Consider the following 14,066-nt stretch of genomic DNA (forward strand, 5'->3'; position numbering starts at 1 on the left):
TCTGAGTCATTTCTGTTCCTGTAAATAACTCCTCAACCATACTCGTGTAAGTAAACCCAACAAAACTAACTGGTTCACCAAGCTGGAATTTGGTGATTTCTGTACCTTGGTTAGTCATGGGTTCCCTATCTGGGGTGAGTAGATGTGTATGTTGCATGTCCCTAAGAAAAGTTTTGTCACGCAGCACATATATATTCCAATGACTCATAGGTTATATATCTAGTCCCAATATACCCTTCACTGAGAAGTCTAGATTCATGTCCAGCTGGGTATTTATTATTTCCATTTGTAGCTCTTAGTCAGCATCCCAAATGTAATACAATAAAAGCACAACTCAAACATTTCCCCTTATCACGTCCCTCCCTTAGGCCTTCATATATAAATGAACTGCAATAGTGTCTATGCAGGTCTAACTAAAAACCTGGATTTCTGTCCATTCCCTGACATCTTTTCAGAGATAGTATCTTGCTGTATTGGCAAGACTGGCCCCAAGCCCTTAAATACAAGTGATTTTTTTGTGTCAGAATCCAGACTATAGGCTCATGACACTGCATCAAGCACCAGTTAGAGATAACACAATTTAAATATAGGCAGAACAGCTCAACTGATACTTCCTAAAGATCTACAAAAGAAATCAACAACCAAAAAACCTATAAAGCTTACACACACATGCATGTTCAAACACACATACACACACACAGTTAAATTTCAAGACTACACTTACTTTAACACTTATTAAGTTGGACAATAAGCCAGGCGGTGGTGGCCCATGCCTTTAACCCCAGCACTTGGGAGGCAGAGGCAGACAGATCTCTGTGAGTTTGGCGCCAGCCCGGTCTACAAAGCTACACAGAGAAACCCTATCTCAAAAAAAAATATTGACAATAAATAATAAGAGTATGAATACCTGCTCAATGCCCTCACTCATTACAAAGATGTAAAATAATACCACTGTTTATTACTACAGAATCAGTGAATTTAAAGACAGGCAGGGCAAGACACAAAGGAGAAATGTAAAGAGAAAAATAATGAATAAAAATAGTATAGTGAATTCAAGAACTGTGAAATCATATCAAATGATGTATGTGCATATAATTAGAATCCCAGAAAGAGAAGAGTTTGAAGAAATATCTGAGGACATAATAGCATATGATTTATCATATTAATGGCATGAAACCACAGATCCAGGTGTTTTAGAAAATACTAATAACAGTACACACACACACACTCATATACTCTCTCTCTTTCTCTTTCTCTCTCTCTCTTTCTCTCTCTCTCTCACACACACACGTATACATATATGCATGCATACACGCATGTGCACACACATATACTCATATGAACACCCACTTACACATATATCACAGATACAGACACACACACAGAGAGAGAGAGAGAGAGAGAGAGAGAGAGAGAGAGAGAGAGCAAGAGAGAGAGCTCTTTGACAGCAGCTACAGACATTTTGTAAAAATATTAGGTAAAAAGAAAGAACTATAGCCAGGTTCATGTCATGAAGCACACAGAACAGAAGACAAGAGAGTACCATACCTAGAGTGCTGAAAGGAACAAAAAGAAAATCTGTCTACCAAGTGTTCTCTTCTTTTAAAATATTTTAGTTACAGTACATATTTACTGATGGGTTTATCCATTTATGTGAGTGTGCACTCCTTTACCCTCTTCGTCCACCATGTGGACCGGGGGAATTGAACTTGGGTTTGCAGGTTTGTCAACAAGCACCTTCACTTGCTGCTGGGCATCCTGCCAATCCTACCCAGAGCTCTGTTTCTAATCAATACTTACTTTTGTGGTTGAATGAAATTTTTTTCTACTTATAGTCATTGTTTTCTTTTTCTTTATTTTTTATTTTTTTATTTTTATTTTTTATTTTTTTGGTTTTTTGAGACAGGGTTTCTCTGTGTAACTTTGGAGCCTATCCTGGCACTCGCTCTGGAGACCAGGCTGGCCTCGAACTCACAGAGATCCGCCGCCTGCTTCTGCCTCCTGAGTGCTGGGATTAAAGGCGTGCGCCACCAAAGCCCGGTGACTTATAGTCATCCTTACAGTCATTTTATTCTCTAAATAAGAGCTAACCCTGGGATCAGGTATGTTTTTCCAGACTATGTTTCACAAATACAATTTAATAATGTCAAAATAGAAATTATTAATGTATCTATTTATAGGAAATCTGAAGTCAGTAGATCTCTATGTAAAATTATCAAGTTAAAAACTGAGCAGCCATAAACAGAAATAAACTATTATATTGTTATACTTCTGCCATTAAAAGATTATGTTGCCTTCTCAGAAAAAAATCAGTAATATCAACAAAGGTGTCTAGCAAACACAGATGCCCACACTGAGATGCAGCTTAGGGCAGCAGCTGGAGCTTAAGGCAGTGGTCTTATCTTGTGTGTACAAGGCCCTGAGTTCAGTCCCCAGCACCACACACACCACACACTACACTCCTTTTCATGTTATGATGGTAGGAAAATACATTTTTAAAAATGAATATTAGAATAAACAATCTGTCAAAAAAAACTTCTCAGAATTTGAATAAAGCCAGTACATCACTCAGAGATGAGCCAATGGGTGAAAGATGGTATCTTTTTAAAATTTTTTTATTATTTTAATTACTCATATATTTACATATCCATCCCCCCATTCCCTCACCCTCCTTTCCTCTCATGTTCTCCACCCAACCCACCCCTGCAACTCCTCTCCAGGGGTAGTGAGGCCCTCTACCAAGGACCTTCAAAGTCTGTCATATTGTTTGGGGGAGGGTCTAGACCCTCCTTGCTGTATCTGGACTGCAATAGTATCCCTCCATAGGGAATGGGCTCCCAAAGTCCATTTGTGCTCTAGGGATAAAGACTGGCTCTGCTGTCAGAGGAGCCATAGACTGTCTTGGGCTCCTAGCTGGTAGCCACATTCAGAGAGTTTGGTTTGGTCCAATGCTGTTTCCCAGCTTTATGACTAGGATCTCCATTCTATCAGTGGGTCAGGTCCACTCTTTCTGCAGGTCTCTCCAGCCCTGTCTTGGCTCCTTTGCTGAACCCTCCTCCCTCTCCACAACTGAATTCCAGTAGTTCAGTGTTTAGCTATGGGTGTCTGTCTCTGCTTCGAACAGCAACTGGATGAATACTCTCCTTCCTCTCCCTGCCCCCGGGCTCCAATTTGGTCAGGGGTTCTTGTCCCCATCCCCTTCTTTGAGGGACTATGCACCATCTTACTCCTGTCAGAATGGCTAGAATCAATAACACCAATGACAATCTATGCTGAAGAGGATGTGGAGAAAGAGGAACTCTCCTCCATTGCTAGTGGTAGTGCAAATTTGTACAGCCATTTTGGAAAGCAATATGGCAGTTTCTCAGGAAAATGGGAATCAGTATAGCTCAAGATCCAGCCATCCCTCTCTTGGGCATATACCCAAAGAATTCACACTCATACAATAAGGACATATGTTCAACTATGTTCATAGCAGCATTATTTGTAATAGCCAAAACCTGGAAACAACCTATATGCCCCTCAACTCAAGAATGGATAGAGAAAATGTGGTATATTTACACAATGGAGTACTACTCAGTGGAAAAAAACAATGGAATCTTGAAATTCCCAAGCAAATGGATGGAACTAGAAGAAACCATCCTCAGTGAGGTAACCCAATCACAAAAAGATAAACATGGTATGTATTCACTCATTTTTTATTTTTAGACATAGAGCAAAGCATCGCTAGCCTACATTCCACACTGCCAGAGGAGCTAGGAAACAAGGAAGAAAGCTGTTATCTTAACAGAATATGTGAAAAACATTTAGCTAATGCAAGTACACAGTTCTTTTACTTTCCCTCTAAACTGATTGAACCTCAGCAGACCTTATAACATCTAACAGTTCTACTGTAAATGCCAGTTATCTTTAAATGTCTCATCTTGCCTCCCATCACCACCTCCACTCACCCAGTCTTCTTTGTTGTCTTCAACTCACACCCTGTTCAGGTGGGGGTTCCTTCCTGCACTGCCTTTCACTCCTATCCTATTGACCCTTGCAATGCCCTTCCCATTCCTCTCCCACACCATGGCTTTCTCCTCAAAGCTGTTTCTAACTACTTAGCTGAGAATAGATACTAAAGCACTTACTTCCTGTTATATTTTAGCTATTGAACTTATTCCAGGTCTGTTCTTCATCAGCTGTCCCTGAGCTACAAGGTGATGACTCAGGGATGGAGATGGAGAGGGAGCTGCCTTAGAAACCAGCACTAAGAAATATGATGATCACTATCTCCCCCACCAAATCAGCCTTGGACTAGTGGGGTTTTCTTTTAACAATAGACTGGCATAATATTTTGGATATAAGTGTATAAAGTGAGGGCTTTCAATAACTGCTAACTCCATGAAAACAATTTATAATGACTTAATATTGTTTCCTTTCTCAAATGCTATTTAGACAGTTTTGTCAAGAGTTTTTTCAACCTGAGAGTTTTGTTTTGCAGGAAAAAATGTATTTATGGTAAAAAAAAGGGGGGGGTGTCTGTGCCCTATTCTGAGGAGTGAATTAAAGCCAACTTTCTAATGAAAAACTGCAATATTAGAGAATGCAACTATCAGAACTTCTTCAACCGGCTAAGGATGCTTTACATACCTATCACTGTATGTCTTAAGTTCTGCAGAAGACAGAAACAATGAAAACTATATACAGTGTGTATGAACATTAACACACACATAAAACATTTGCATAAATTTTATTTCTTGTGTAAGTGTGTGTGTCTGTGTGTGTGCAGTGAACATACACACACATACATGCGAAGGCCTGTATCTGAAGGTTGATATTCCTGTATTATTCTTCAGATTATTTTTTGAGACACGGTCTTCCCTGAACCTGGATTTCACCAATTCACCTACATTGGTTGACCAGTATGCCTTGGGTATACCCATCTTTGCTTCCTTTTAGGAGCATGAAGATGTGACAATCAAATTCAGGTTTTCATTCTTGTGTGGTATGTACTTTGCCAAGTGAGCCACGTTAACAGTCCCCAGAGCTAAACTTATTTTTTTTTAATTTTTTTGGTGTTTTGTTTACTTATATGGATGTTTTGCCTTAAAGCATTTATGCACTACATGTATACCTGTTAGATTCCCTGGAACCATGTGGGTGCTGGGAATTGAACCTAAATCCTCTGTGAGAACAAGTTCTCTTAACCACTGAGCTATCTCTCCAGCCCCAAGACTTAAAATTTTTATAATATCACATGGGAGCTTATCATTAGGTCTCAGAAGAATTAATATAAACAGAAATAAGTGCACACACACACTTACACAAGAAATAAAATTTATGCAAATGTTTTATGTGTGTGTTAATGTTCATACACACTGTATATAGTTTTCATTGTTTCTGTCTTCTGCAGAACTTAAGACATACAGTGATAGGTATGTAAAGGTGTTCCGTGGAAGGTTTCAAAAAGATGATACTTTAGCTAGGCATCAAAAAATGGGTAAATCATGAATGGCAAAATAGTATTAAAAACAAAGAATGTTCTACATTAATGTTAGAGAAAACATTGCAAAGAAAAATTTTCATCTTAAAAAGTGGGATGACCTTGGAAAAGTAGGAGGGGAGGGGTTCTAGACTATGGGAGACCTTGGTTGCCATCTGAAAGGGTTTGGACTTCATTTGGCCTGTGGGAGAGAGCCACTGAAGATGTAAGTATACCAATGTTGTTGTCAAATGGTGACTATGAAACAGTCATATATCACCATGAAGATCTTAAGTAACCAGGTTTAGAGGATTTAAAGGATGCTGACACAATAAAGGGCAGAAACAGTCCAGTTCTATCATTTTGTTTTGTTTGGTTGGACTTTTATTTTTGCTTTGTAGGTTTTAATTTGAATGAGTCCTTGGGGGGCTTGTAGTTACTGTTTGGTTGGGTTTGTTTTTATTTAGAGAATGGCTCTTATGTATTCTATAATTCTCATGTATTATATTTATAACAAAAGTGACCATGAACTCATGCTCTACTTCCCCGGTGTTGGGAATTAAGACATTCCCCAAGAATGCTCATTTATGAGGTACTGGGGATTGAACCCATGACTGTGTATATGATAGGCAAACTAACAGAGTCACATTCCTAGCATGAATGAGTTATTAAAACTAATATAAGATGATTTCCCTGGGAATCCAGATTTCTGTCTCTAAAAAACAGCTTTGACACATTTTTCTCTTAAAAGGCTACAAACTGTTGCAAGTTAACATGAGTTTCATTTATCATTAAAATTTTCTAGCAGAATCACTCCATACCAAAAATCAATTAAGAAAGCTAAGGAGAGCCAATCCCTCTAGCAGCCACACTCACTGTGCCTCTCCAGGATCACATGGATAGAGACCTCCCAAGCCAATCCCCCACCCTACCTACTAATATGTCCCAGGATCCAGTGTGCTTCTCACTAACCCCAAATAGAACCTGGCCTCCACCCAACCAACCTCCACCTGCTTATGTTATGACATTCTGAGCCCCACCCTCATGGATCACCACTTACTTCTGCTCTGACATCAGTACCTGATACCCCAGAACCATCTGTAGATTTGCTGAGTCCTCCATAGACTTCGGAAGCTTGGAAGTAATAATCTTCTAAGATAAACTGGAATAAAGTAGAAAAAGTCAGAAAGACAAATGAAAAGCTCAGAGGAGAGCCACACCGATAGATTGTATCAAACTGGAACAGGTCTCCAAGACAAGGTAGAACTGGATGACTCAAAGGATATGTTAAATCAAAAAAAAAAAAGTAATGGAGCATGAAGGAATTCTGTAACATAATAAAAGACTACACACGTGAATCATCAGGATAGAAGGAGGAAGAGAAATCAAATGTGGATTCAAGCAGTGTGATTTTTTTCTCCATTAAATTTTTTTTTATTTTAGAGGCATTCATATTTACATATCCATGTCCCCATTCCCTCACTCTCCCATGTTCCTCCCCATCCCCCTCAACCCATTCCCCAGCTTCTCCCCAGGGATAGTGAGGCCCTCCACGGGGGATCTTCAAAGTCCATCATATCATTTGGGAGTGTGGGCTAGGCCCTCCTTGCTGTATCTGGGCTGCAATAGTATCCCTCCATAGAGAATGGGCTCCCAAAGTCCATTTGTGCTCTAGGGATAAAGTCTGGCTCTGCTGTTAGAGGTCCCATACACTGTCTTGGCCTCCTAGCTGGCACCTACATTCAGAGGGCTTGGTTCGATCCAATGCTGTTTCCCCAGCTTATGACTAGGGTCTTCATGCTCTCAGTAGGTCAGGTGAACTGTTTCTGTGGGTTTCTCTAGCACCGTCTTGGCTCCTTTGCTCATCACTTGTTCTCTTCCCACCTCTCCCCTTCCCACACCTTCCTCCCCCGCTCCCTGTGCTCCCACTTTGCTCAGGAGTCCTTCTTCGAGGGACTGTGCAATCTTCTCTTGGGGTCCTCCTTGTTTCCTAGCTCCTCTGGCACTATGGATTGTAGACTGGTATTCCTTTGCTCTATGTCTAAAAATCATATATGAGTGAGTACATACCATGTTTGTCTTTTTGTGACTGCGTTACCTCACCCAGGATGGTATCTTCTAGTTCCATCCGTTTGCCTGCAAATTTCAAGATTCCATTGTTTTTTTCCACTGAGTAGTACTCCATTGTGTAAATGTACCACATTTTCTCTATCCATTCTTCAGTTGAGGGGCACCTGCGTTGCTTCCAGGTTCTGACTATTACAAATAATGGTGCTATGAACATAGCTGAACATATGTCCTTATTGTATGAATTGCGTTCTTTGAGTAAATGCCCAAGAGAGGAATTGCTGGATCTTGATATCTTGGGGTAACGCTAACCAAACAAGTGAAAGACCTATATAGTAAGAACTTTGAGTTTTTAAAGAAAGTAATTAAAGAAGATACCAGAAAATGGAAAGATCTCTCATGCTCTTGGATAGGTAGGATCAACATAGTAAAAATGGCAATCTTGCCAAAAGCAATCTACAGATTCAATGCAATTCCCATCAAAATCCCAACACAATTCTTCACAGACCTTGAAAACACAGTACTCAACTTCATCTGGAAAAACAAAAACCCAGGGTAGCCAAAATAACCCTGTAGAATAAACAAACTTCCGGAGGCATCACCATCCCTGAACATAACACCAGTAGCACAGACACTGAGATCGACAATTAATAAATGGGACCTCCTGAAACTGAGAAGCTTCTGTAAGGCAAAGGATGCAGTCAGCAAGACAAAATGGCAGCCCACCGAATGGGAAAAGATATTCACCAACCCCACATCTGACAAATGGCTGATTTCCAAAATATACAATGAATTCAAGAAGCTAGCCACCAAAACACCAAACAATGCAATTAAAAAGTGGAGTGCAGAACTAAATAAAGAATTCTCAACAGAGGAATCTAAAATGGCTGCAAGACACTTAAGAAAGTGCTCAACATTTTTAGCCATCGGGGAAATGCAACTCAAAACAACTCTGAGATACCATCTTTAATCCCAGGACTGGGGAGCCAGAGGCAGGCAAATCTCTCTGAGTTCAAGGCCAGCCTGGTACAGAGTGAGTTCCAAGACAGCCATAGTTACACAGAGAAACCCTGTCTCCAGGAACAAAAACAAAACAAACAAGCAACAACAACAAAAGAATGGAGAGACAGCCTACCCAACGGAAGAAATTTTGGCTAGCTGATTATCTGACAGGAGATTATTATCTAGAATACACACAAAATTTTTTTAAAAAAAATTTGGAGCTAGAGATGGCTACACGGTTAAGAGCACACTCTGTTGTTCTTGAAGAGGACTTGAGTTTGGTTCCCAGCACATAATATGAGTTTGCATACAACCTGCATGTCCATATTTAACTCCATCACTATCCACAGACAGGCAAATTAACACATTAGTCTATATGTCTTTCAACACAAGAGTAAATAAAATATCCTATGTATACACAACGTAGTTCCATCTGACCACAAAGAATAGTGATATCATGTCATATACAGGAAAATGTATGGAACTAGAGATCATGTTAAGCAAAATAAAGCAGTCTTAGAAAACAAAAATATTGCATGTTTTCTCCTATCTATAGAACCTATACTTTAAAATAATAAAGAAATCCAGAAGAGGGACTATTTGAGAAGGGACCAGCAGGAGGGAAGAACAAGGGAGGGTGGGAGGAGTGAGTATAAGCAAGTTGCCTAATACACAAGTATAAAGATGTAATATGAATCCACTACTTAGCACAACAAGCACAACAGGGAAATAAAAGAGGATGCACAAAAAGCATTAGTAGAAATTTCTCTAAATAAGTGTGTGACTTGTAACTTTAGCCAACAGAAATGCATCAGACTGGCATATTCAAGAACTTGTCACAAACCAATACCTGCTGTCAGGAGCTTGGGGATAACTTGAAGGTTACAGGAGAACTTGCTGCAACATGACCCCATATCTTGGGTGAATCCTACAGAACATTTATTCTGTAAGCAACCCAAACAGCAGATACTAACTCCAGTATCTGAGGTCTTTAATGGGGGTCCCAGGTTCCAGCGGCGTACCTAACCCAACACGCATTGCAGTCCTGACTACAACATTCCTTCCAACGTCATTAGACCTACAGTGGTGTGGACAGCAGGGCCAGGGTCTATGTAATAATTCACTACTTAGAGAAAGGCCCAGCATAAAATACTAAACACCAGAAATGAGAATCGGGTCAAGCAAACCATTCCAAAATGCATCCATTTTTAATGCAATGAAAATGTCATAAATCTACCACAACCTTTCTTTTGTAGGTAATTGACAAATTAGATGAAGAAGCACTTTATTTCATCTCATATAAGTGGTATCTTTCTGTGTTACTTGCCAGGCATCCTAACACTCAAGAGAGAGTTGTTTACCACTGTCTCCAAGTCCATGAACACACAGTCCACTCAAACAGCCAGAAAAAGCAAGATCTAACAAGGATTTCCTTTCCTTTATAAATACTCTGCGAAACATTTCAACCATTAAATATGCAGTACTTTATACCAGTGCTGCATGGGTTTGACTTGGTAAAAGAAAACTGTACATAAAATAAAACTATAGTGAGCTAAAAATTGCAAAGCACAATATAAAGCAGTGCATATATGCATGCCATGCCATCAGATTTAAAAAACAAAAATAAACAAACAAACAAAAACTTTCCATGACGGGCTTCCACTATATATTTAACATGTGCATAACCACATTTTACACACATCTGTTTAGTCATATCAATTCAGGACTTCATTCAGATAATATAATTAACTAGACAACAGGAGCAGAATGTGAGTTTGCTACTTTTGTTTTTATGTATTTCAAAAAAAATTTATCTTTTTTAGTTGTGTTTAACTGCCATCTAGAGTTAAAATGAATCCATTTCTTTTCTCCTCTGTTGCTAATCTTCAAATTTTTAGGAATAAAAGCAATAACATTTAACCCGCTTCATGCTGAGCAAATACTCAAGACTCCAGATTTTCAAGTGGTAACTAATTATTCAACTTGTCAATCATGGTAAACATTCCCACCCACCTGTTGCAATCATCAAGGATGACTAATAGGTGAGATATTCTACTATTTGTTATATAAGCTTTTGGATAAGCAACCTGATACGTATTTGGACTCAGAGAAACACATCAAAAACATAAATATGTTACAGTCTCTTTCTATTGCCTCCAACTCTCCTTTTCTCAGAATTTAAGAAAATCAGACTCAAATAAAGATATTAAAATTTTATTTCATTTTAACCTCTGAAAAATATAATTATAAAAATTAATTGCTGGCAATATGGCTCCTTGAGTCAATGTACTTGCTTCCAAACTTGACCTGAGTTCAAGTCCCAGGACTCAGATAATGGAAGAGAAAAAATTTGAATGTCATCCTCTGTCTTCAAGTCCTGGACCACAGTATATGCATGCATGTGGGGGGGTGAATTAACTAAGTCCCTATATAATTTAATTTTAATATTTTTATGTTGAGTGACATATGTATCAAAATTTGAAGAGTTTAAAGATTAAACCATGTGTGCAATTCACGTCAAAGTATTTATTGAAAAGCAAAAGAAAATTAAAAAGTAAAGTCAGATTTGAAAGTAAAGCTTAATGTCCAACAAAAAGGGGGAGTATATTCCCATGAAATCTTCAGTCAGGTATCATTTGTTTCGTATAAAGAAAGGACATAAGTTTTTTTTTCACCAAAATGCATCAAACTACAATAGCCTTTCAGACAAATTTTTATTGTATCATTAGATCATAAGTAAACTAAAGTGCAGCAAAATTGTGAGTCCTGTGTTTTTATTGTTTAAGGAAATAGGAAAATTTCCAAGTAGATGCATATAGCAAATAATACTGTTTAAAAAAAAACTTTCCACATACATGAATGTTTTCATAAAACTTAACTGCATATTACAAAATCCTGTGAAAGGTGGAAGACACTGCTTGTCATCTCAAGTATCAGTTATGCAGGTTCTCAATTGCCTGCTCAATGGTGAACTAGTGATAAAGTTGTCACAGGGCTGTTAAAGAGAAAAAACTTCAAGAAAAGAAACAAGCAGGAAGGCCATGAGTGGAAAATACCTACTTCAGGGCTGGAGAGATGGCTTAGTGATTAACAACATTGGCTGCTTTTCCAGAGGACCTGGGTTCAATTTCCAGCATCCACATGGCAGCTTACCACTGTCTATAACTCCAGTTCCAGGGGATCTGACATCCTCACACAGGCAAAACACCAATCAATGCTCATAAAATTAAAATAAATATTTTTTAAAAGGAAGAAAATGTCTACTTTAAGAATATCCTGTATCAAAGCTGGGCAGTGGTGGCACACATCTTTAATCCCAGCACTCAGGAGGCAGAGGCAGGCGGATCTCTGTGAGTTCAGGGACAGCCTGTTCTACAGATCGAGTTTCAGGACAGCCTCCAAAACTATAGAGAAACCCCGTCTCGAAAAACAAAACAAAACAAAAAATCCTAAATCAAGCATTCATAGACTAGTAGATATATATCAGATGCCAGTGAGAAATCAAGGACCCAGGACTGGAAAATGTTTATAGACTATAGACAGCTAGAAGGCTATCAGAATAAGACAGACAGATTGTGTGAGCTTTACATGAATAGATTTGGGAAGTGAGAAGCATACATATTTAACAAGTATACAATATATAAATGATTCTCTAAGAATTGTCATATATGCATTAAATGTAAAAATCCCATGCTTTCCCCAATCAATTTTAGCACTGGTGAGATTTTTATTTCATTTCCCAAGAAGGAAAAGGACATATGCAAATTCTCACTGGGCATCTCTGGAGTTAAACATGGATCTAGGAGTAAGACCTTATTATCTGAGCCAGGATGTCCACAGCACAGATCCCAAGTGTGGTAATGATTTCTCTATTGTAGCATTTTGTCTGACTGGACCTAGATACATACCTGATTCATTGGTAAGAGCTCCTAAAAAGGTATTGTGTCTGTAAATTTCCCATTAGTCCAAATCCATCAGGAGACAATCTAAAGCATTTTTGTATATATTTTGAGTATAAAATATCCTCCATGGTAAAACAAAGTATGAGTACAGAGCAGGTGAAATTCTAAGGATTCTATTTCAGATGGAATCAACAGAAATTTGGACCCATTTTACCAAATTGTTGAAAGAAGAAGAAAAATCAACCCCATTTAAATCATGAGATCTTTATTTTCTAAACATTTGCCTATCTGTGGTAAATTCAAAGGATGTCTAAAAGGATCTCTTCAGCATACGCCAGAATTTACTGCCAGTACCTTGGAGTGTTGGAAATATTCAAGGGCTCTTCCATTTTTTTCATAAATTTCTTACTTTGCCATTTCCATCAAATTTCCTTGTTCTCATTGCTATTCTCTGTTCACTAGACTCACCTTCTCTAATAATCTACAAGGTTGGTAGAAATTAGGAGAAAGAATTCTTCTTAATGTGCTTTCACACACCACACACACACCCCACATCTGTGCAAACTCTTCTCTTCCCCTAGGAAACCCAACTTCACCAATCTACTCTCCCACCACCTGAAACATCAGAGACAGGCTTCTAAAGCCAACTGGATTTTCCAAGTTCACTTCAGTTTTCCAAAACACTGTGCAGACTAATCAACTCAATGCACTTTCTCGTCTCTGACCAACCATGCCATCTTCCACATTATACTCTTAGTTATATATCTTCTCTATAAATCACGGTTCCAGAGAACAGCTTCCTATGCCGTGTCTTCTTATCACGATGTACCCAAAAGCCACAAGAGCCAACTGATCCTGTACTGAAACTGCCAAAAGTGACTATAGTAGCCATCTTGTGACCATGAGGAAAAGTAAGGAATTTCAAATGTCCTCGTAACCCCTGATTAACACCAGCAACTGCTTAAATTTTTCACTTCTTGTTCCCTTAGAAAAATAAATCTTTGTTTATGGGGAAATTCTACCAAACAGGCTGATACTCATTTACAGTGAGAGTGATCATGAGGCTGTCATTTCTCCAAGTATCAATTTCTTCAGCTATACTTGAGAGTTCACCATCTATATTTGTTTAAGATTAGGTGGAATTCATGCCAAATGCCAAGTACAGACAGAATGAGCAGCAATAAATATTAGTCATTTTATGTTGTCAGCTGCCATCCTTTAGCATTTTTTGAGTATATATTGAGAGCTCAGTTGGTCAGTAGGCTCTTAAAGGTATATAATGCTACATCACATATACCTTTACAGAATGTATAACGTAAAGGGAAATACTCTGGAGCTGGAGAGATGGCTCAGTGGTAAGTGCTTGCTGCACTTAAAGACCATGCAAGTTCAGTTCCCAGCACCCACTCACAACCACCTATGATCCCAGTCCAGGGGATCTGATGTCCTCTTTGGGCCTCTACACACACACACATTTTCTTTTCAAAAGGACGACAATTCCTATACACTGAGGCCAAGGCAATAATTACAGTAAACTGGTGCAAGAATCAGCACTAGGAAACATTACCTTCACTACACATGTACAGAAGAATACCCCACAATGGGCCAGTTGCTATTTAGAAGATCATAAT

This window comes from Cricetulus griseus (assembly GCF_003668045.3).
Source record: "Cricetulus griseus strain 17A/GY chromosome 1 unlocalized genomic scaffold, alternate assembly CriGri-PICRH-1.0 chr1_1, whole genome shotgun sequence".
NCBI classification, from domain to species: Eukaryota; Metazoa; Chordata; class Mammalia; order Rodentia; family Cricetidae; genus Cricetulus; species Cricetulus griseus.